Source organism: Triturus cristatus, chromosome 4_1 (assembly GCF_964204655.1).
Source record: "Triturus cristatus chromosome 4_1, aTriCri1.1, whole genome shotgun sequence".
In the NCBI taxonomy this organism is placed as follows: Eukaryota; Metazoa; Chordata; class Amphibia; order Caudata; family Salamandridae; genus Triturus; species Triturus cristatus.
The window spans coordinates 701,726,231-701,749,742 of NC_140585.1; positions in this window are offsets into that span (position 1 = coordinate 701,726,231).

Here is a 23,512-nt window from a genome sequence, read left to right on the forward strand (position 1 = left end):
ACTGTGTTGAAGGGTCCCCCTTGCAGCTTGGGCCTCCCTCCGCACTGCAGGGGCCTGTGATACTCCACTGACCTAGCTATGGACCCAGCCATATGCAACTCCGTCTTTACCCTGCTTCAGTAGGAACAACCCAGCCTGAACTGCCAGGCCAGGTCCTCCCTGAACAGGTACACAAGCACTAAAGACTTGTTTTGCCCTGGTTGGGGCTCATCAGTCTGTTACCGATTGGTTCCAGCGGCACAACAAGCAGGGGACCAGCATCTGGGCATACCCATGGGCACTTATGGTGTTACATAAAGCTGGGGCGGAATGGTGGTCAAAAAAACAATGGGTTGGAACGTCAACCAAGCCACCATCAGTAGCTACACTTACCACTAGTATTCCTCCCACTGCACTTCATGTGTTTGAAGATTCAAACATCTTCAAAAAAATCCAATACTGGAGTATCTAGAGTGCCAGAATGGCATGTCAAGGAAGCATCTACAGAACTACAGACCCATCTCCCAGCTGCCCTTTCTCTCAAAAATCCTTGAGCAACATGTTCTTCAGTCCCTGTCCTGCTATCTGGAATCTCACCATCTACTCCACGATAGACAGGCAGGTTTTCGAGCACATCACAGCACCGAGTTGGTGATGCTCTCGGTGCTGGACGAACTAAGAGGTAGGGCTGACTGTAAGAAAGCGAGCGCCCTGATTTTATTAGATCTATCAGCGGCGTTCGATACTGTCAGCCACACCCTGCTCTTGGACAGATTGAAGAGCTTTGGGATTAAGGGCTCGGCGCTGCAGTGGTTGGAATCCTTCCTTACAGGCAGGACTCAAAGGATACAACTGGGGGATGAAACATCTGAGGTCGGGGTTTTAGAGTGTGGAGTACCGCAGGGGTCGGCCCTGTCCCCTCTTCTATTCAACCTATACCTGCAACCCCTGATCGCTGCGCTGGCTGCGATGGACTGTAAAGTCTTCAACTATGCGGACGATACGCAGTTGCTGCTAAGTATAAATGACACCTCGGCCGCACAACTCCAATCCCAGAACATCCTGAGGTTCACGGTACGATGGATGACAGATAATCTTTTAAAAGTCAATCCTGACAAAACTGAGATCTTGGTTATACCATCCACCCTCTCACCTTGGAGTGACCTCTACTGGCCCATGGAGTTGGGCTCGGCCCCAAAACCAAGCCTGGCTGTAAAAAGCTTGGGGATTCGGTTGGACGCTGACCTATCGATGGCGCCTCAGATCGCGTCGGTGGTAGGCAGCTGTACTAATATCATCCGGCAACTGCGGAAGCTATCCCCTATCCTTTCAGAGCCCATGATGCGCTCAATAGTAACTGCCACTATCATTTCCAGAATTGACTATGGGAATGCCCTCTATCTTGGCCTACCGAAAACCCTTACTAATAGGCTTCAGATTCTAATGAATGATGCTGCCCGACTGATTTTTAGACTCCCTAGGAGGTCTAGAGCCACTCCTCTACTACAAAACCTACATTGGCTTCCAATAAAAGAGAGAGTGGAATTCAAGAGTCTGTGTATAGCCCATAAGGTCATCTACGGTAAGGCCCCGGCCTATATCAAGGAGCGCCTACAACTGTACCGCCCGACGAGATCACTTCGGTCCTCGGACCTGCAGTTGCTGACTTGCTCTCGGTACAGGCTAGTGACGAAGGGAGGCAGAGCCTTCTCGGTATTGGTTCCCCAGCTGTGGAACAACTTGCCTGGAGGGCTACGTGAGGAAGGAAACCTCTTAAAATTTCGAAAGAGCCTGAAAACGCTACTGTTCAGGAGAAGCCTGAGCATGGCTTAATCCAATGCGATCTTTTGTTCTGACCTGTTGTGTTATTGTCCTATTCCATCTTTCCGGGCGCTTAGAGGCCTGCAGGTGATTAGGCGCGGTATAAAATTAAAATAACAATAACAATAACAATAACAATCTAGTGTGATGTATTATTTTTGGTTGCATGGAAATGCCGCCAACAGTTGAGTAGAGGCCTTGCTTCCAGATGTGGTGAAAAATAAGACTATTATTTACTTATCATTGGGCAACTCCAAGAAATAAGAGAAAAAATGCATGATTTTGACTCTGTGCTAATCAAAATGTTTTGAAGCTCATTGCAGAAGTGCATACAAATGAGTGATGTATTTTACGGATGTAGGAACAAGGGGTGGTTTAGTTTGATAAATCTATATACCCAAAAAGACTAACAGGAATGGGTAAAAAACCATGCAGTACATTTTGCCAAATCTTACTTGACCGTTCATCACAGCACTAATATAAAAGGTATGTTAGGCACCCCATCTGGGCAGATCTCGGAGACTCCCTCACTCATTCCACCAGTTACCGTCCCTCAATCCATAAAGTCCCAGAAAAAACCATCACGGCCAGCATCGAAAATTAGTTTGAGAACATAAAAGATAAACTACCAATCAATCACGGAAAATCTAGAGGTAAAAAGAGCTGCCTGCATGCCAAAAACAGTCTCAGTGCTCCAGTGGTGTCCCAAACATTGATTTTCTTTCTAGTAACAACAGAAGGCCTCCCACATCAGAATTTATCTAATCAGGGAAGTTGTTCTCTTGTCGCAGTTTGTTTGATATGTTGTCGGTCTGTATTTTCCCGCTCAGTGTTTAGTGACCACTTTACCGCTTGAATGTAAAGTGCCCTTACAGTACTGTCGTGACTAAAATATGAAATTACCAACAGAGCCAATACCGAAGACTTCCATTTCTGTAACTGCTGCCCAACGCAGCAAGATTGGAAGAGCTTCAAAAATCCATCGGCTCTGCTTACTTACTTTACTGACGTCAATTATCTAGTTATTTCAGAATGTTTGAGATGCTGCCAAAGACCTCAGACCAGAACACACCAAAACACACGCTGCTGCAGTAACACCGACAATAATATAGTGCCGAGCGTAGATTCACTGACATTTTTTTCTGCACTTACGGGATATCTGCACTTGCCACAGGAACATTTCTGGAGATGGAACGCCTTTGATCCACAATGACGACACAGTGTGTGGGTCTTGTTTCACCATTTGCAAATGACGACGTTTTGCCTGTAAAGAAAGTAGGGTAAAATATGGACCAGTTTAGTATTTCTGATTCAGGAAGCGGAGGCGTTTGCAGTTATTATAGCAACCTACCTCACAGAACGGGGCAAAATGACCCCAGCCAACTTAATGGAGGTAATTTCTTCTTTAACATCTCTAGAGGCGCATGAGCTGTCAGTTCTTAAACTAAACACAGACTTAACTAGGCATTCTATTAGACCATGAAAGCTCATAAGTGATAGATGAAGCAAGTAAAATAAAAGATGGGAAAGACGTCTTCCTCCAGTCTCCAGTCGTTCACGCAAAATGGATGCAGAAACAAATACTTATTCTCAGGGCTCAGAAACCAAGATACTAAAAGGGCATATTATCAAGAACGGCGTTAAAATTATCGCAGCTTTAGCGGCAGGAAACTGCCGCTAAAGCGGCGATAATGGGCTTGATAATATGCCCTTGAGAAATCCAAAAGAAGCCCAGGTTCACACCAGAACATGGACTTCTATTGGAATTTCTTTACAAGACAGGAGGCTAACATTATGCATACATTCTTTTATTTGCCACTCCTGAGCAGCTCCTTTAAAGAACTTCAACCACAACAATCCAGAACTGGAACAACTCAAAAGCCAATAAATGTCTCCTGCACGGAATCCTCATCCTCTTTTAACTGCTGCTCCTGAACAGATAAGTGCTATATTTGAAAACTTCCTGTGTATGATTTTAAATTATGGATGTATGGTTTGATAAGATGTGCATATTTATAGATGAGAGTGTTGAGATTAGCTTCTAATTTTCAGAAGCGGAATGGAAGGAATGAAGCTGTTTGTAACTTTGTATTTTCATAAGGATGTTGTGTTTTAAACGCAAGGGAAAACTTTCATTAAGAATAGAGATGTAATCGTAATATGGGTTATTATTACCGCATTTTAGTATTCTTTAGTTTGAGTCCTCGTGCGGGAACAGGAGTATGCTAAGCACTGTATGTATTTGAAAGGGGGCACGTGATGTAATATCTTTGTCTCGCAAGTCAATTGAGATTAACTAGTTGGTGCGAGGAGTTGGTTCAGATATCGCGTGCAGCATTGGTTTGCCGTTTCAGACACAAACGGATAAATGTACTCACTTTGTCATGCGTTTCATTAGAGATAATGTAGTTGGCGTGAGGAGTTGGATCAGATATTGCACACAGCCTTGGTTTGCCGTTTTAGACACAAACGGATTGAAAGTAGGCGCGCATGAGCGTGTTTGTGTCATTGACGAAGAATTGATGTTCAATGGCCAGCGAAATCTCGTGAGAGATCGGTTGCCATTTTGGATTGAGCAGAATTCAATGAGATATGTGGAATGATGCATAATTTTGTTAGCGGTTAGCTTGATAAAAAAAAAAAAGAGAAGGCTTTCGGAGGAGCGTTTGAAGACAGCTGTTTGTTTTCAGTGTTTCTGCTTTTGCGTTCGAGGTAGTTATGGAGAGAGTTGATATGAATTCTGAGGAGGCAAGTGTTTCTCATCAGGTGGTTGAAGGGAGAGTCAGTGAAGAGAACCTAAAGAAATTAATACAGAATGAGGGGAAAAGTTAAATGAGGGAAGTTATTCAGATTGTTATAGATAGGAAAAGGAAAGATAATAGGTCAGATGAAGATTTTTGGTCTTTTTCAGATGAGGAAGATGTTGTTAGAGAGAAGGAAGGAAATAAAAAGGTAATGAAAAGAAAACACCTGAATAAGGATAGATTAAATTCCAAGAAAAAGAGTGGTACCCTTGGCGGTACGCAAGAGAAAGGTGTCCTTGGCGACACAAAATATGACTCTGATGAAGAGTACATTATGGATGTGGATGAGAGGAATGAAGAAAGGGACAATAAGTTTATTGATGCATATGTTTTGTGTGGGAGCCGGCCTCGTGGCGTGGTCCTGTTTCCCCGCGCTCAGCCGCACGAGGTCCCATGCACCTCGGGGCTCCTCCATTTTGGACTATACGTCACTCCACGTGACCACCTGCGTGACCCTGCTTCACCCGGCCTCTGTCCCAGCGAGGCCCGACATCGAGGCGCCAACCCCTGGCCCGGGGATACCACGTGAACCCTTCCCACTCCCGGCAGAGGGCAGTATCGATGGGACCCCCAACCGTCCTTCCACACCTAGGTGCCATCGCTCCACAGCTCTCTGGGGCCTGGCGCCTCTCCTGCTGGGCGTCTGGCCGCTCCCTACCCGGCTTCTCTGCCCCTCCAGGCGCAAGGGTCCGGACATCAAAGGGCTCCAGTCCTATATCTGGGGCGACCCGACAACAGGACAGTAGTTGTATCCTGGAGTCAAGAGCCCTGCTGATCAGATCGTGGCTGACCCTACGGAGGAAGACTCTGCCTGAAACTACCTGCTGAGCCCTGCTGACGACGTCGCGGCTCCATCGTACTTACAAGACCTTCACGAACCTTTGGGGCCCTGCTGACGCCGTCGCGGCCCGACCTTGTGAACTAGCCATCAGAGCCCAGCTGACCTCGTCGCGGCTCCACCGAAGCAGACCTACCACCGGAGCCCTGCTGACTGTGTCGCGGCTCGACCCAAGCGGAACTACCACCCGAGCCCTGCTGACGCCGTCGCGGCTCTCCTCGTCCAAGCCGCTCTGAGACAGCATCCAAGGTCTGGCACAGAGCCCCCTCCCCCGTACCTGGTTGGTACTGAGACTGTCCCGCTACCCTATTCCTTTCGAGACATTGAGACTCTTACTGGATCCCTCGATCCCACTGTAAATATTGAATGTACTACTTTTTGATAAAGAACCAAGTCAAGCAACCGATATTGAGTCCTGTGTGGTGGTGTTACTGGGCCTAGTACGATCATAGGAGAAGGACCTCCCTGCAGGGGCTTCTCAGCGGCGCTCGGCTATACTTGTGCGGTAGGAAGGTGCCCCGGATTAGTCTCCCCGACTCCCCGGTGGTCCTCCCTCCAACATTTGGTGGCCAGCGACGGGATCCGAGCCAGACACAATCGTACAGGCAAGTAACGCACCCACTACCTGACCAGACGGAAAAAGAAAAAGGGAACCATGGACGGCCAAGAAGCAACCATGGCCGCAATCTTCCAGCTGGAAAAACTGGAAGAATACACCCACAAAGAACTCAAACAATTCTGCAAAGACAAAGGGATCGCAACCACAGGATTGGGCACCAAGGAAGAGATGCAGAAAGCCCTGAAAGCCTGGACAGAACCCGAGACCACTCCACCCCGAGCCGAAGGGACCTCGGCCCGGGACGGACACCTGCCGACCCCAACCCCGACAGATGGGGGGCGAGCCGACCCAGAAACCAGCCTTTCCCCCGAAGAAATGCGAGAACGGGAGAGGGTCCGGACACACGAAATGGACCTCGCCCGGCTCCGGCTGGACGGTGAGCTCCTACTGGCGGAGAAGAAGATAGCCTTGGAGCAACTACGGCTGCAAGAGGAAATCGAGGAAAAGAAACGGCGTCGTGAACTAGAGTAGAGACGGCTAACCCTCGAGCACGAGAGGAGCCTTAAGGAACTTGAACTCAAAGCTAAAACGGGGGAGACCAGCAACCCCGGAACCCGGGACGCTCTGCCCCTGACCGAGCCAAAGGTTCACATCCCCAAGGATGTCGTCAAAGAGTACTATAAAAATGACGACATCCAGCAATGGTTCCGAGCATACGAAGTAGCCATGACCTCCCATCGGGTACCCCGGAAGGATTGGGGTGCCGGCCTATGGGGGAGGTTCCTCAGCGAAGGCCGAGATACCCTGCTGCAACTCCCCGACGCGGTGATGACATCATACGACCACATGAAGGAAGCCCTACTCACACGCTACGGACTATCAGCCGAGATGTACCGGCAGCGCTTCCGGGACTGCAAGAAGCTCCCCGGTACCACATCGGTCGAATACGTGGACTTCTTCAGCCGAGCGTTGGAAGGTTGGATAAAAGGAAGCAAGGTCGCCTCATACAATGAACTGTTCGACCTCATTGTCTGGGAGCACCTCGCCAACAACTGCTTTGTTGAACTAAGGCAACACCTCCTGGACAGTAAACTGACCGAGCCCCGGAAGCTCGCCACCGAAGCAGACCGATGGGTCAACACCCGGGTCCCCCGGAACCCAGTGGGGGACTATCCACGGAGTACCACGGGACCTCCCCGCCAGCGGGAGCAACTACGGCTGCAAGAGGAAATCGAGGAAAAGAAACGGCGTCGTGAACTAGAGTAGAGACGGCTAACCCTCGAGCACGAGAGGAGCCTTAAGGAACTTGAACTCAAAGCTAAAACGGGGGAGACCAGCAACCCCGGAACCCGGGACGCTCTGCCCCTGACCGAGCCAAAGGTTCACATCCCCAAGGATGTCGTCAAAGAGTACTATAAAAATGACGACATCCAGCAATGGTTCCGAGCATACGAAGTAGCCATGACCTCCCATCGGGTACCCCGGAAGGATTGGGGTGCCGGCCTATGGGGGAGGTTCCTCAGCGAAGGCCGAGATACCCTGCTGCAACTCCCCGACGCGGTGATGACATCATACGACCACATGAAGGAAGCCCTACTCACACGCTACGGACTATCAGCCGAGATGTACCAGCAGCGCTTCCGGGACTGCAAGAAGCTCCCCGGTACCACATGGGTCGAATACGTGGACTTCTTCAGCCGAGCGTTGGAAGGTTGGATAAAAGGAAGCAAGGTCGCCTCATACAATGAACTGTTCGACCTCATTGTCTGGGAGCACCTCGCCAACAACTGCTTTGTTGAACTAAGGCAACACCTCCTGGACAGTAAACTGACCGAGCCCCGGAAGCTCGCCACCGAAGCAGACCGATGGGTCAACACCCGGGTCCCCCGGAACCCAGTGGGGGACTATCCACGGAGTACCACGGGACCTCCCCGCCAGCGAGGCGGAGGAGGGGGGTCCCACCACAATCGAGAATTCCCGGCCGGGCCGCCCAGAAGCCCGCCACGAGGTCAAGCCACCAACCACACTTCCCCGACCCAGGGCCGAAGGGGGACCCCTATCGCACGGCCTGGACCACGACTGACAGTGACCTGCTTCGGCTGTCAGCAGACCGGCCACTATGCGAGCGGCCCGGCCTGCCCCGTGAACCGACAGAACGGGACCACTGGGCCCCCTCCCCGACAAATAGCCACCGCAGCCCTGGGGGAGGGAGAAGACGAGGAGGAAAACCACGACGACGGGTCCCCCGAGTGGGAACCAGCTGCCACGTCGCTTGTATGCCTAGGCTCCCGAGAAATGGTGCCCCGAGCCGCCATCCCAAGCAACACCCAGAAGTACCAACAGTGGGTCACCATCAATGGACGACGGGCCGAGGCCCTCCGGGACACTGGGGCCAGTGTGACCGCTGTCCGCTGCCACCTGGTGACCCCCGAACAAATCCTGCCGCATGTCCTCTGCCCTGTCCTGACCGCGGACAACACCGAGAGCATGTGCCGGATGGCCAGGATCCCCTTCGAGTGGGGAGGAGTGTCCGGCACCCTAAAAGTGACTGTCTGCGACGACGCCCCAGTGGACTGCCTCCTGGGGAATGACCTAGAGAGCTCACCCTGGGCCCAGGTAGAACGCCGAGAGCATCTGGGGATGCTAGGACTGCCCGAGTGGGCCTGCGCCACCACCCGGTCCATGACCGCCCAACCAGCCGCTGCCACGGCCCCCAACAAGCCGACGGGCCCCGAACTATCACCCTCCTCCGGCACGGAGAAACCTGACGAGGAGGCCGGGCCACCCGAACTTTCTCCCGACGAGGCCGCCTCCCTCAGCGAGATCCCCGAGCAAGCCCAGTGGCGCCACGACGGGGGCCCCACCCGCGAACAATTCCAGCAAGAGCAGAAGGCCTGCCCGTCCCTCGAGGGGGCCCGACAGCAAGCGGCCGCCCAGGCTGCGGGGGACCCCACGGGAACCCACTGGGTCTATTGGGACAATGACTTATTGTATAGCGAGCAGAAAGTCGCCGAACTAGGGGCCGGCCGGGTGCTGGTGGTCCCCCTACGATTTCGAGAGTTCCTCCTGAACCTGGCACATGACGTGCCTCTCGCCGGACACCTCGGGCGGGACAAAACTTACAGCCGCTTAGTGACCCATTTCTATTGGCCCCGAATGAGAAGGGACGTGGACCATCACTGCCGGTCCTGCCCGACCTGCCAAGCCAGCGGGAAGACTGGGGGGCGAGTGAAAGCCCCCCTCCAACCCTTTCCAGCCGTCCACACCCCGTTTGAACGAGTGGGAATCGACATCGTGGGGCCCCTCGACCCCCGAACCGCCCTGGGGCACCGCTTCATCCTGGTACTGGTCGACCACGCCACCCGATACCCCGAGGCCATCCCACTCCGCACCGTGACAGCTCCAGTGGTAGGCCGGGCCCTGATGGGCATCTTCTCCAGGGTGGGGTTCCCCCGAGAAGTGGTGAGCGACAGGGGTACGAACTTTATTTCAAAGTACATGAGATCCCTCTGGCAACAAAGTGGGGTCACCTATAAATTCACTACCCCTTACCACCCCCAGGGGAACGGACTGGTCGAGCGGTTCAACAGAACCCTGAAGGGGATGATCAAGGGCCTGGAAGAGCCCCTGAGGAGGAGATGGGATGTCCTGCTGCCCTGCCTCTTGTTCGCCTATCGGGAGGTACCACAGAAATCCCTGGGCTTCAGCCCCTTCGAACTGTTGTATGGGCACCCCGTCCGAGGGCCCCTTTGCCTGGTCAAGGAGGGCTGGGAGGCGGCCGTCCAAGATGCCCCCCCCCGACGTCTACCGGTACCTCCTGACCCTGCAGAACCAGACTCGGAAGTTCCGGGCCCTGGCAGAAGCCAACCTCGAAGCCAGCCAAGAAGACATGAAACGCTGGTATGACGAAAATACCTCAGCCATCGAGTTCGAGCCGGGCCAGCAAGTCTGGGTCATGTCGCCCGTGGACCCCTGCGCCCTGCAGGACAAGTGGACCGGGCCCTTCAAGGTAGTTGAGAGGAAGAGCCCCGTCACCTACCTGGTCGACATGGAGTCCCCGAGGAACCCCCTCCGGGTCCTGCACGCCAACCGGCTCAAGCCCCACTTTGCCCGAACTGAACTAAGCCTACTGCTGGCTACCGACGATGGGGGCGAAAGTGACTCCGAGCCCCTACCAGACCTCCTGGGGTCCTCGGGCCAAGACGGCTCCGTGGAGGGCGTCCGCCTCTCCGCCACCCTAACACCAGAACAGCGCCATGACTGCCAGAAGCTGCTGCAACCCTTCGCTGCCCTCTTCTCTCTCATGCCCGGGGTGACCCCCTGGTGCGTCCACGATGTGGACACAGGGGACAGCCCCCCTGTACGACACCGTGCTTACAGAGTACCTGACCGAGTCCGAACCTGCATACAGACCGATGCTCGCCCTCGGAGTCATCGAGCCTTCCGACAGCCCGTGGGCCAGCCCGGTAGTCTTGGTGCCGAAGGCCGCCGCCCCCGGCACGGCCCCCGAACTCAGATTCTGTGTCGACTACCGGGGCCTGAACGCAGTCACCAAGACCGATGCCCACCCCTTGCCACGAGCCGACGAGCTGATCGATCGCCTAGGGGCCGCCCGCTACCTAAGCACCTTTGATCTCACCGCTGGGTACTGGCAGATCAAGCTCACTCCCGGCGCCCAGGAACGATCCGCCTTTTCCACCCCTGATGGGCACTACCACTTTCGGGTAATGCCCTTCGGTATGAAGAACGCCCCTGCGACCTTTCAGAGGCTAGTAAACAAGGTCCTGGCCGGACTAGAAGCCTTCAGCGCGGCCTACCTCAACGACATTGCCGTCTTCAGCGACCACTGGGCCGCGCACTTAGGACACCTCGGGGAAGTCCTGACCGCTCTCCAAAGAGCCGGGCTCACCATTAAGGCCAGTAAATGCCAGATCGGTCAAGGATCTGTGACCTATCTGGGCCACCAGGTGGGGAGTGGCCAGGTGGCGCCCCTCCAGTTAAAAGTCGACGCCATCCAGGCGTGGGAGCCCCCCGCAACCCAAACCGCTGTCCGGGCCTTCCTAGGCCTCACAGGCTACTACCGACGATTCATCAAGGATTATGGCAGCATTGTGGGGCCCCTTACGGAGCTCACTTCAAAGAAACAGCCCAAGGCGGTGCACTGGACGCCCCGCTGTCAGACCGCTTTTGATGCTCTCAAGGCAGCCATGTGCGCTGCCCCTGTGCTACAGGCCCCTGACTACAGCAAGGAATTTGTAGTCCAGACCGATGCCTCGGAGTACGGAATCGGGGCGGTCCTCTCCCAGGTGGACACCAAGGGCCTCTACCGACCTGTGGCCTTTATCAGCCGCCGACTGCTGCAGCGAGAACAGAGGTGGAGCACCATCGAGCGGGAGGCCTTCGCCGTGGTATGGGCTCTCAAGAAGCTCCGGCCCTACCTATTCGGTACCCACTTCAAGGTCCAAACTGACCACCGGCCCTTGCGGTGGCTCATGCAAATGCGGGGCGAGAACCCCAAGCTGTTGCACTGGTCCATCTCGCTGCAAGGGATGGACTTCACTGTGGAACACCGGCCCGGCAACGACCACGCCAATGCTGACGGCCTGTCCCGATTCTTCCGCCTCGGCGAGGAGAACCCCCAAGTAGATGGGTGACTCTCCCTGCCTTCAGCTGGGGGGGACACATGTGGGAGCCGGCCTCGTGGCGTGGTCCTGTTTCCCCGCGCTCAGCCGCACGAGGTCCCATGCACCTCGGGGCTCCTCCATTTTGGACTATACGTCACTCCACGTGACCACCTGCGTGACCCTGCTTCACCCGGCTTCTATCCCAGCGAGGCCCGACATCGAAGCGCCAACCCCTGGCCCGGGGGATACCACGTGAACCCTTCCCACTCCCGGCGGAGGGCAGTATCGATGGGACCCCCAACCGTCCTTCCACACCTAGGTGCCATCGCTCCACAGCTCTCTGGGGCCTGGCGCCTCTCCTGCTGGGCATCTGGCCGCTCCCTAACCGGCTTCTCCGCCCCTCCGGGCGCAAGGGTCCGGACATCAAAGGGCTCCAGTCCTATATCTGGGGCGACCCGACAACAGGACAGTAGTTGTATCCTGGAGTCAAGAGCCCTGCTGATCGGATCGCGGCTGACCCTACGGAGGAAGACTCTGCCTGAAACTACCTGCTGAGCCCTGCTGACGACGTCGCGGCTCCATCGTACTTACAAGACCTTCACGAACCTTTGGGGCCCTGCTGACGCCGTCGCGGCCCGACCTTGTGAACTAGCCATCAGAGCCCAGCTGACCTCGTTGCGGCTCGACCGAAGTGGACCTACCACCGGAGCCCTGCTGACTGTGTCGCGGCTCGACCCAAGCGGAACTACCACCCGAGCCCTGCTGACGCCGTCACGGCTCTCCTCGTCCAAGCCGCTCTGAGACAGCATCCAAGGTCTGGCACAGAGCCCCCTCCCCCGTACCTGGTTGGTACTGAGACTGTCCCGCCACCCTATTCCTTTCGAGACATTGAGACTCTTACTGGATCCCTCGATCCCACTGTAAATATTGAACATACTACTTTTTGATAAAGAACCAAGTCAAGCAACCGATATTGAGTCCTGTGTGTTGGTGTTACTGGGCCTAGTACGATCATAGGAGAAGGACCTCCCTGCAGGGGCTTCTCAGCGGCGCTCGGCTATACTTGTGCGGTAGGAAGGTGCCCCGGAATAGTCTCCCCGACTCCCCGGTGGTCCTCCCTCCAACATTTTGGATATAGATCAAGATGATAATCTCAATGATGATATTAAGATTGACCAACCCACTTCATCTAAAGTAATTTTGAAAGATCCTCTAGGTGGGGTAAGACATCCGAGAAGTGCGGACTGGTGGCCGCATGACCATGTAGCAAAGTTTATAAAACATTGGATAAGAAAACCTATGGATCGAGAGGTGAGGAGTGTTTTGAGAGCAGAATGCTCGAGACCACCGATAGATAACAAGGTGTGCCAAACACCGAATCTGGATCCAGATTTAATCTTGTATCTTTTTAAATTGGGAAAGGATCCGAGGAAGGGATTGGAACGTTCTTTAAAAATCTGTCAGGATAGTTTACTGGATGTTTTGGACCCTTTTGGAAAAATGTTAGACATGGCAGAAGAGGCTTATATAAACGGTGAACAAGTGGATGTACAGTTATTACGTGGTTGGAGTCAGAGGGCAATGGTTTTGCTAGGGAATGCAAATTCAGGTTTGTTGGCGGAGAGACGTAAGCCAGTACTTTTTGAGCTCAGTCCTAAATTAGGTGATTTAGCAATTAAGGAGCATTGTGAGGATCAAAAGGATTATTGTTTGGAGAAGGATTTGTAAAGTGCATAGGTAAACATGTTGCTACTTTTACTGCGCTTGATAGAGCGCAAACAAACATGAAGAAGGTGTTTGGTGTTTTTGGACGGGCCGGCAGATGGGGACTGTATTCCGGACGAGGATTTCAAAGGTCCCAATTAAATTCACAATACAACTATTCAAATTGAGGATCAGGAAGGGGTTTCCAAGGATCCTCAAATTTTTTCCCCCAAAGAGGAAGATACCAAAGATCTAGAGGGGGAAGAGGAAGACGTCAGTCAAATCACGGAGGATAGGGTGAGTATGCTGACTATTTCTGGTTCTTCCCTCAGAAAAGTAGGAGGTCGTTTGATGTTTTATATAGAAGCATCGAAAAGGATTACACAGGATCCTTGGGTTATAAATGTAGTTATGGGGTTCAAAATAGATTTTGTGGAAGAACCCTTTCAAAGTGTGGAGCCAAAGGAGTTAGTGTTTTGCAAAGAACAGATGGAAATTGTAGATTTGGAAGTAAGAGAGATGTTGGAGAAGGAAGCGATTTGTATGATAGAAGACGATTTAAGAGTTTAAGTGAGCACTTTATTTTTGGTGGGAAAAAAAGAGAAAGGTTGGAGACCTGTGATAAATTTAAGGAGTCTGAATCATTCCTTAGTTTACAGGCATTTCAAAATGGAAGGGATTCACCGTCTGAGAGACATGTTGCAATCAGGGGATTGGTTGGTGAAATTGGATTTAAAGGATGCTTATTTCACTGTTCCAATGAAGGAGTGCAGCCAGAAATATCTTCAATTCAGATGGAGAGGTCAATTGTACCAATTTCCTTGTCTTCCTTTTGGCCTGTCTTTGGCTCCTTGGTGTTTTACCAAGTTAATGAGAGTAGTTGTGGCCTTTTTCAGGGAGAGAGGTTTCAGATTAATTGTTTATCGAGACAACATTTTGTTGATGTCTCAGGATGCAGAAGAATTAAAGATGTAGTCAAATTTTGTAGTGGACATACTAGAGAATTTAGGTTTCTTGATAAACCAGAAGAAATCAGTGTTTGTTCCAGCTCAGAGTTTAGATTTTCTTGGCTTCACTATAGACACAAAGGAAGAGGTTTTGAGGTTGCCCAAAGAAGAAAGTACAGATGATAAGAAAAGAAGTATTGAGGGCACAAAAGAAAGAGAGCATGACTTTGAAAGATTTGGCGAGGATTCTAGATTTGTTTTCTTTGTCTATTCAAGCAATTTTTCCAGGTCCCCTGCATTATCGAGCTTTACAGAGAGTGAAAGGGGATGCCTTGGGAGCGGGATTGTGGTATGGAGACAAGGTAGTGCTGGAAGTGGAGGAGAAGGAAGAGCTGGAATGGTGGTTGCAAAATTTGTACCTTTGCTGTGACAACCACTAGATCCTCCCAACTCCCTGTGGCTTGTGACCATCCATTGCAGATCCATTTTTAAATGGGGCGCATATATAATCTTGCATGTAGTAGGAGTGGGATTAATGATGCCATATTGCCCATCACCTTCATGACAGTCCTCACTATCAGAGTCCGACCCCTCTGGTAAGGGTGATTTTGTTCCGCAGTCGCCTCCACTCTCTGGTGGACTGGGGATGCTTGTGCAGTCCTCGAGATTAGAGTTGCTCCCAGGAACACTTTCACTTGTTCTGATTTGGTGGAGAGTTCATATGGTTATTGTCAAACCAAGGCGGTGTAGTGTGGCAATCACTGTTTGCAAGTCCTTGTGGGATTTTATCTGTGATTTTGCTTTTACTAGCCAGTCGCCTAGATACAGATATACATGGATTCCTTGTCTTCTGACGAGGGTTGCTACCGCCACTAGACACTTTGTGAACCCTCTAGGTGCCGAATTAATGCGAAAGGGTAGCACCCTGAACTGGCAATGTACCTTGTCTAGAACAAACCTGAGGTATTTTTTGTGTCCTTGGTTCATAGGTACGCATAGGTAGGTGTCCTTTAAATGTAAGGTTTCCATATAATGTCCTTTCCTTAGGAGTGGTATTACTCCGTGCAGTGTTTTCATCTTAAAATGTTGAGTTCATATGAACTTGTTTAGAAATCTGAGGTCTAGGTTGGTCTAAGTGTTAAATCTTGTTTTGGAAACAGAAAGTATGGGGAGTAGATCCCACTGCCTGCTCCCCAGAGTAAACCTTTTCTAAAGCTTTTTTTTGGAAGAGCTCTTTGATTTCCTTCCTGAGTTGTGTGATCTCTTGTCCTCTGAAGTTTTTGGTCTTTGGGAGTATGTGTGGAGGTCTTTTGATGTGTTCTATACAGTATCCATAACAAATTGTGCTTAAAATCCATTTGCCTCATGTAATTGCCCTCCACTCCTTAAGGAATACCCCTATTCAATGTGTGTCAGCTTTTTCCTCCATCAAGAAGAGCATTAGTAGCATGCCCACTCTTGGTCACTTTGATGTTTTCAAGAAGACATTAACAGCTGATAAAATTCTTAATGAGTTGGGGGCAATTTTTATACCAAGGTGTGGATGGTAAAGAGAAAATAATTGCCTTTGCCTCCCATTCCCTCAAAGGTGCTGAGGATAATTATTCTGTTATTGGGAGGGAGGCCTTAGTATGCACATAGGCTATCAAGCAATTGAAATGTTATTCATGGGGTTTACCTTTTGTAGTAAAATCTGATAATAGGCCTCCTGTCCAAACCTTTTCCACCAGGAAGTGTGGTGAGATAATCCCTAGAATCGAAGGAGGAGTGGAAGGATAAGCAGATTTTATTTTTCAAGTGGAACCAGGAACAAAGTTGCTGATATCTTTAGCGTTTGTCCATTGAAGGAGGAGACAAGGTGTCTGATATAAACGTGATTGGCTGGGTGTGGGAGAAGACTATTTCTGAGGAGGGGTGGAAATCAGCAAGGGAGGAAGGTATTTGAAGGAAAACCCTAGTGGAATAAATGGTGTAGGGGTAGCCAGAGCATAGGAATATCTCTGATTCCTTAAAGGGATTAAGGACTGTTAGAGAATCGCAAATTGAGAATGCAATTTCAAGGTTGCAACGGTGTCAATATGACACCCTTTTGCACCCCTGAAATAAACATGTGTGCACATGTGGCGCACATACATGCGCTAAGGGCATGTATGTGCGCCACAGGGCACTTTGAAAAATGCAAAAAAGTTCATTTTTCAAAGAAATCGCAAATTACCACCAACCTGAAGTTGGTGGTAATTTGCGATTCCTTAAGCCAAAATCGCACAACTTGGGTGCTTCCTACATTGCATTTAAGGAATCGCAATTTGGGATTCCTTAAATGCATTAGCAAAATAAGGAATCACAAATGTTGCGATTCCTTATTTTACATGTGGGTTTTTTTGTGCTACATAGCACACTGCCCAAATTGCGATCGCAAACGCTGAAATTCGGCGAATTTCAGCATTTGCGATCGCAATCTGGCTTCCTACATATGGCCCTAAGTGATTAATCTAGCACATGAGGGTCATCTCAGAAAAAACTCACTAAGTCCAGGGTGAGAGAGATGTACTGGTGGCCTGGTTTAGATTAGGATGTGGAGTGTGTTGTCACAGATTGTTTCCTCTGTGCTCAGAATCATAAGAGTAAAATAGTTGTTAAGACACTTCTGTCATCAATTGATATTCCTGAGACACCTCGAAGAAGGTGGGACTGGATTCTATGGGACTGTTCCAACTTCTACCTGCCACTGAGCGCTCTGTGATTTTACTGGTGGAGAACACCTCCAAGTGGGTTGTGATGAAGTATGTAGGGTCACTGGATACCAAAGTGGAAATAAAATTAATTAAGGAGAAGTTTTCACAGGAAGGCATATCCAATCATCTGGTTACTGATAAGAGTGTTCAGCTTATGTCTCAAGAAATGCAGGAATTTCTGAATTCGTATACCATTGTTAATTTAAAACAGCATTATACCTACCTCAAGTAAGGGTGGGCGTAGTGGGGCTACGTGAAGCAGCGCGTAGTGTGCCCAAATCTACGCACACTACGTGCTCCGCGTAACCCGACAACGCGCCACCCGCCTCCCGCCCGCCCTCCTTTTAAAACATACCCTGAATTTACAATAAATAAAAGTAAAGACACTTACCTGAAGCGCGGCGTCTCCGGGGCTCCCTCTTCCTGGTTTCCAACTTCTTGCGAGAAATGCGCATGTGCGGACGCCCGCGCATACCCATTTCTTGCGAGAAATGCGCATGCGCGGGCGTCCGCGCATGCGCATTTGTGAGAAGAAGTTGGAAACCAGGAATGTTTTAAAAGGAGGGCAGGTGGGCGGTGGGTGGCAGGCAGCTACGCTTCGCCCTGGCCCATGTGCGTAGCGCTGCCTGCTTCGCCTACTTCGAAAACTGCGAAGCAGGCAGCGCTACGTACACTACGTGGGCGAAGCGTAGGGCCACGCCCAGGGTTAACCTCAAGCAAATGACTTAGGTGAACGCATGAACAGAATGGTTAAATCTTGTGTTTTGAGGGAGGTTGAGACTAAAACATCTTTAACTGATATACTTAGAAAAATGTGGTGGGCACATCGCATCTGTGTCTCCTTTTAAGTGTTTAAGAGGCCGACTTGGTTGTACAGAAACTTATCCCGCATGGATGGATGTGTTAATACAGAGGGAAAATATGGGGAAGGACATGAAAAAACTTCCTGAGTTACTGAGAAATTATCAAGAAAAATACAAAGTGACATAGGACAACAAGAAAAGTGTTTCAAGTCCACATTGGGGTGTTTGTGACACAGGGTTGATAAGAGACACCGTTTGGGAAGGAAAGGGAAGTCTGCATTCATGGGACCCTGTGGAATTTGTGTGGTCAGGAAGAACGTTGTGGTTTAAGATAATGGCAATGTATGGAGCATGTCCAGACTGGTGAAGTGGTATGAGGTAAGCAATTCTGAAAATGCCAAGAACATAGTTCAATGGCAAAATGACCAATGGGTTATCTCACTTTTGGGTAATGACAAGAGCTCCAGACAGTGGTGCAAATTTGGATGGTGGAAAGATTATCTATTCTTATTTGATGCATAATCGTTGCAGATCAGTAAATAGAAAGATTTAGCAATGCAACCAATGCATAATTCTTTCTTCTAACCTGGACAACTGCAGGGGCATTACTTTTTCTTTACTTTTTTATTTTTGGGTGCAACTAGCTTTTTAGTTAACCACTCCATTTATGTTTCTCTATATATGTTTTGTATTTGTTTTTACTATATTGTTGCTTAGTGCTAAGCTAATCTCAAACTGTTTAGGGAACGGGAGGTGTTGGGGGGTACTTGTATGCTGTTGGTTGTCTGTTTGCGAATGTGAATATGCACTGGACAGATTCCACATTGATAAGCAGTAGATGGGATTCTCAAGAAAAGAGAACAATCTATTAAGTGGTTTCACTCCAGACAAACAGTGACTGCAGAAGAGCTGTATTAGCTCAAGTAATGCAACAAGAAAGGTAGAATTTGGCATTCATTTTATTGTACCTAATGAAGATGGTAGTGCTTCTAAAACACCCTTTCTGCTGCAACCAACAAGCTAGTACACAAAAAGGTTTCAATGAATTTGGATACATCCACACAAGGAGAGACACTTAGGGCCTGATTTGGATCTTGGTGGACGAGTTTCTCCGTCACAACGGTGATGGATATCCCGTCCGCTGAAATATAAATCCCATAGGCTATAATGAGATTTATATTTCAGGGGACAGGATATCCATCACGGTTGTGACAGAGTAACTCGTCCGCCAAGATCTAAATCAGGCCCTTAGTCTCACACAGTTTATCAGGAATGTCAAATGCAGAAGGAGGGAGTGTCTGTCAATGCTGCAATGTCAGAAATTGATGGTGCCACCAACCCACAACTCTCTCCTGTTTGGCTTATTAGCCATCTGCTGGTGTAAGTAGGCGTGAGTCAACCTTAACTGTAATCCACCAATTAATATAGATACACTGTGAAGAGACTCAGTAAACCAAAGTAAAGAGGAACAGTTAAAGACACAACGTTGCATTCAAGTTATATATCAGAAAATTGGAGGTATGAAAAGTCACATTGGAAACTGCAAAACAGAAATAGCAATCAATTGCAAGATATGATGACTCAGCAGGAGGTGAAGTTTATAAACCCAAAAGTAAAACAGAGGATTTCGAAAATCGACTGTGACGCAACAATCTAGGTATTCTTAATATTTAAGAAGGACTAGAGGGGAAAGATGTCAGAAATGTTGTTGTTGACCTTTTTATGAAGGCCTTCCCTGATTCACGGATTGTGAGTTTGATTCCCAAATGCAGTGACCACATAGATATCCCCAATGGAAGATGCAAGAGTGGCAAGCCAGAAGCAAAATTGGTTTATGTTGGCAACTTCAACCAGAGACAAGAAATGTTCTTTTAAGCAAAACATGCATTCCCTGCCATGGCTGCAGACATATCTTTTTTTTGTGATCCGACCTCTGTGGTCATACAGTGGAAGGATGATGAAATTGTGAAAATATATATCTCCACTCCACGAGCTTGGTGCAACAGTTTATATGCAGGAACCCTGTAGGCTTAAATTTATCATGAGAGGGAAGACATACTTTGTGAATAATGAGACCAAAGCCTAAGACTTGCTGAAAAGGTGGCAAGGTATTGCCCAAAATAAAAACACTACAGCCTGTAATCTTAGTGATATTTAGAAGTATTGTCTACTAAAAAACTCAAAGCTCACCACCTATGCTCTGGTTCATTACACAGACTTTATGGGATGGGGCTGCATTGGAATTAGTTCCTGTTGGGGTAGCAAGGCGCCAGGGTCCTAACAAAAAAGATATTGCTCTGTCCCCTGGTTTGGCAACAAAATCTTAGGGGCCAATTGGGGTTAGGGACCAACAGCACCATTGGATCATTCAATGATTCCTCCTCTTCGCATCTCCTGTACCTCCACCTCCACGGCTTCCCTACGTGCCTCAGGGATTCAATAGGGCGGTTGTCGTTCTACCTGTTTACCTTCTGGCACAATATTATGGTGGACCAAATAAATTCGCTTTGGTGTGGTAGAAAATGCATCTGTGTAACACCCCACCAGACTTTGTACCTGGTCTCTTTGTTTCGTGTCTAGGGATTCCCCTAGTCACTAAAATAAGAGACTTACAGGCAGGGAAACAGGTCTTAGTACTTCTACCCTCATCAGAAAACAACCTCTTAGCCAGGTGGCAGGGCCCTCATAAAGTAATCTCGAAGATCATCCCTGTGACTTATATAAACTTGGTATACCACACTGATCAAGAGCTGAGCAGATTTATCACATTAATGTGTCCAAAAAGGGGGAAATAGACAATCAAGGAGTCAGTGAGGGATCTTCAGCCATGTTTGTAACCAACTCTCAGCCCGCAAGGGCCCTGAGGAGAAGACAGCCTGGCTAGGGGACTCTCTAGATACCAAACAAAGAAACCAGGTACAAAGTCTGGTGGGGTGTTACACAGATGCATTTTCAACCACACCAAAGGGAACATCTTTGGTCCACCATAATATTGTGACAGAAGGTAACCAGGTAAAATGACTACCACCCTATAGAATCCCTGAGGCAGGTAGGGAAGCCGTGGAGGTGGAGGTACAGGAGATGCGAAGAGGAGGAATCATTGAACCATCCAACGGTGCTGTTGGTGCCTAAACCCAATTGGCACCTAAGATTTTGTTACCAAACTAGGGGACAGAGGAATATCTTTTTGGTATTAGGGCCCCTGGAGTCTTGCTACACCAACGGGAACTGTGTAAATCAAGACTGAAAGGCGTTAAGCAAAACACTGTCTAAGTAGGAGAACGGGAAGGTTTTGTGACTCACAAAAGGCACTGGCATCTGCGCTTAGGTCGAGTTTCTACATCAGACAGTTCGCAGCCCACGGTCATCTGTGTGAGTATCAGGGCTTAATTTGAGTCGGTGCTTTCCGGTGCTCAGCACCTGCACTTAATTAGTTTCTGGTGCTCAGCACCTAATTGTCAACACCATACTTGGAACAGTCCACCACATGGCGGCGATACTCATCTAATTTAGAGATGAGCAGAACAATGCGGTAGTTTAACACCACAATATACATTAAAATTGCTAATACCTGCCTCCACAGCCATTCCTTTTGCTTTGGGGACCTGGAATAATCTAAACTGTCGCACTTACATGTGAAAGAGATGGTTAGTAGTTGTTTTGGCAGCGATGACAAGGTCAATGATTGGTGCAAGCTGCAGTGGCCTCCTGGTCAGAGCCCTGGCACTTAATATATATATATATATATATATATATATATGTCCCACAGAAAAAAACAAAGGAGTAGGCACGGACACGAGGATTGTCGGGGTACGGCATCAATTAGTTTATTCAAGACACCCTCAACCCATGAGGTAAGAGAAGAGACGCGTTCCGGCTTGTAAAAAAGCCTTTGTCAATCCTCTATATATATATATATATATTCACTTGATGTTTTCAATATCTAGCAAATGTATAACAATACCTATATTAAATTACGAAACTACTTGGCGGCTGTGTGTCGATATGGTCTTTTCAGAGAACGAACCAAACAATGTCGATTGCTCAGGAAATGCTGCCGAGGCAAATTTATCTTTACTAATTTATATAAACAAAATTATTAAAAGCTCACGTCGAGCTAGGAGGTGATGTTAATCAGAGTTACTGCTTGAATCCTGAAGAGGGCAGTGTAACACAAAACAATGGGCTATAGCAGAGCAAAACGCCTCGTTCCTGGCAGCTGAAATACAAATAAAGGATGCATTGATGCGTTCATTCGTGGCCTACATCGCGCAACACTCTCGGAATGCTCTGGGTAGACTGCATCACAGCGGAGGCGTGTGTACGACTGCTTGGGGACGTTAACTGCTCATATTTATAGGGGGCCTCTCACCCACACAGGAGTGCCATTTGCTTTCTTCTTCACCATGACAAATGTAAGTCTTCCAGTTTGAAGCAGCTGCATACATGCTTTTGAAAATGTACTTTTAACAGAAGTATCTATTCTATTTCCGATAAATGTCAGGAATATTACAGAGGACAACACGAGCTTCTAGAAGCAGATTCGAAAACAAAGGAAGATAAAAAAAGACGCAAGGGGCTTGTAAATAAGCCCCTGAATCTCGATGTAGATTAATGAATACGTCTTAATGGAGTTCAGCGCAGTGATAGAAAAAATATCTAAACATGTATGCAGGATGGAACATTTACTTGCATGTGTTCTGCATTTACATGCTCTCCATTTAGGATGATGTTCTTTCCTCTTGCCACCTCAGGATACTTGATTGTAAAAAATAGGCAGCCCGTGAGCCCCACTTAGGGTTTGGTGAGGCAGGAGGAATGCTTTAAAATAATGGTCAAAACTGTAGATCTGCACTCAATTTAGGGCCGGGCTGGCAATTGGGCGTTTTGGAGGGCTGGCAGGGCGGGAGCCTGTTTCACTGCAAGGGGCAGATGTTCAAGCCCCTTGCGCCACTTTTGCGTCACATTTCCCATGTTAAAAGTAACGCAAAAGTGGCGCAAGGGGCTTGTAAATCTGCCCCCCATTAGGGGTCGGTTTTGATGCTGCCGGTAACGGTCCTATATACATCACCTAAGCAAGCTTTAAAAACATTTGTTTTGAGTTGTTTAGTTAGAGGTGCTGCGAGCAGGAACGTCGGGCCCTGACCCCATTTAGAGGTGAGGAACCACTGGGTTAACTTCAGCGGGCACTCGGCCCGCTCTGGCAGCGGACACTCAGCTCTGCTCAATGGTCTTTGTGGCATCTCGGGCCTCAGGCCCACAAGTTGGAGAATCACTGACACGGACACAGGTAGTGGGGTACTGTAACTGGCCCAGGGCACGTGCGACCAGCCCCTTTTATTGACAGGGTCACCTGACTGGTGATGCCTGTGGTGGGTGGGTGTAGAGTGTGTGTTACATCATGGGTGGGACACTAGAACGTATCCAGCTGGATACTACATCCCTCCCAAACTTTAATGGAAAAAACCAAACGGAAGTCCAACCTGTAATAAAACAAATAAACAACTCATAGCACCAAAATGAGTCTATTCAGGCCGTCAGCCAGGCAGCACTGGAGCTTCAGACCGCATGGTCGGGATGCCTTCAGTCGCCTTGGCGATGTTCTTTAGACTGGCCTGGTCTTGCAGTGTTGAAATCTATGTTTAAAAAGTTCAGTGTCGATGCATCTGGAGCTGTGGTGAAATCCAATCTGGATTCG